Source organism: Bactrocera latifrons, unplaced genomic scaffold (assembly GCF_001853355.1).
Source record: "Bactrocera latifrons isolate USDA-ARS-PBARC rearing strain unplaced genomic scaffold, ASM185335v1 scaffold_77, whole genome shotgun sequence".
In the NCBI taxonomy this organism is placed as follows: Eukaryota; Metazoa; Arthropoda; class Insecta; order Diptera; family Tephritidae; genus Bactrocera; species Bactrocera latifrons.
In genome coordinates, this window is record NW_017537456.1 from 1,142,684 (window position 1) to 1,144,892 (window position 2,209).

The following is a 2,209-nucleotide window of genomic DNA, read 5'->3' on the forward strand; positions in this document are numbered from 1 at the left end:
ATGCTTCTCCTGTAAGCCTACGAAAAGTGATGTTACGTTATTTTGCATTTCAGGTGACGATATATAGAGCTATATATATTCATAAAAATGATCAGAATGAGCAGATGATTTGAATTTTGGGTGCCTACCAAATGATATCTGTCCATCTGTCACTGCACGCAATGACAAACAAATGAAGATATCCTATTGAAACTTGATGCAGTAACTACGGCACACATTGAGTTAAAAAACTGTAATATGTTACAGGGCACCACTACAAGAAAGATCATMTGTGCCTTAAAAATGTGCATGTACCCTCTCCCAATTAGGTTTAATGTTTACATTACACAATCCTCTCAATCGAAATTAACCACACTTGCTGAGAACAAGTTTTTCTAGCTCATTTTYAYACAGTMTGAAAATGGATGAAATGGGATAATACTTCCAACCATCCCTTACAGGTATAAAACTGTTAGTTGGAAAACAACTGTAAGAGCGAAAAATCACTATATAAATACGCCAGAAGCATTCGATTTCTTCTCATCCTTTTTTCTACTTTGGAAATTTCAAATCTCCGGAGCTAACCACAACRACAAAATTTGTATAACAACATTCTGATATTTTCACATTACATTTTGAAAAAGAAAAGAAGAAATGGAACCACAACCACAATCTACGGGAAGTATGTAAGTATATAAAGAATTTGATTATAGCATATAAATGAAGGAAAATAAAAGATATCGGAAAAAAGTGTCTCTAAGATATTCTATACCACGTCAAAATCGCAATATACCATATCTTTTCGAGTCCCCAGATACCGAATATCTGAAGCAATGRCTGACTTTTTACAAAAAATATTGGACAAATCTGTGACTTGTATGTATTCTTGAAATTTGGTGAGAATCATCTACTCACATTAATGTGCTTTTGATTCAAAAAATGGGTAAAATTGTGGTACAACTAGCCGTAATATAACTTATATACAAAAGTTCGAACTTTGATCATATTTTATAGCGGAAATATCAGTGAAACTAGATATACATATGATAGTTTAATGCTGAAAATATGTGAAATCTGTATACGAATTACCTCTATTTTCATATATTACATAAAGGCTGATCCATTTCGAGATTCCCTACTTTTTCTTAAGAAAAACATTGAAACTTTATATTTAATGCGGAACGTTTATTATCATTCGGAAGAACATTTTTTGGTATTAATTTATTGAAAATTATCTCTTCMAAATGTTGGCCATGCCTACGTTTAAGATGGTCCATCCGTTGAGTCCAATTTTTGATGACTCGTTCGAGCATTTCGACTGGTAACTAGTAAAAGGCACACGTGATTTTTTGCAGGAAGGCTTCAATTTAAACGGAATTCTCCACTTCGGTTTTAGGTTTAGATTTTAGACTCCACAGGAAATAGTCTAACGGTGTGATATCACACGATTTTGGTGACCAATCGACCGACTCAAAATGTGAAATTATCTGTCCACCCAAGTGTTCTCTCAATAACTCTATTGATTGATGTTTTGTACTGAGAGRGGCAACAAAATCTTTACAGAACGAGAATTAAATTAAACGGTTTGTAAACGTTTTTCAGGCGGAGTTYTTTCCATGACAAAATGCCAAACAATACGGAACAAAAATAACATGACAACTTGACACGAGTGATCTGTCAAAAAACATAAAAAAGAAAACACGAAAAAAAAAAATCGGCTATGGAAAAGTACTTATCATAAAGATATAAAGATTTTCGTTATTTCTGCCGAATAGATCGGCCAGTGTGTGAGTTGTCTGCATCGAGCATTGTTGAGTAATGTCAAAGTGGTTGTTACTGAGCATTTGTACTGTTACAAGTATCAAAGATGAGGAAATACATTCAGRTGTTGGCTTATTTATTTATTTATTAAATGAAAAATAATAATACAATTATTATCTYACGGAGTAAGAAGCACTAGCTGCCAGGGCTTAYRGCTTACTGCTCTAAAATAATTGATGTTAGTAAAGAAGTTATTTGGATYTAAGATAAATTACAATTAGGGAATTAAAYTAACTTTCTMAGGCCAGTTTTGTACAAAAATTCGGCTACCTTGTGGATGTTTTCTTCAGAAAAAGCCTTGAGGGTATTTGAAATGGGTTGGTYATCAAATAGTGCGTTTCTAGTTGCACTAAACCTAGTGCATTCATCGAGAAGATGTTTAACTGTAACCGTTTAGCAGGTGCGAGTG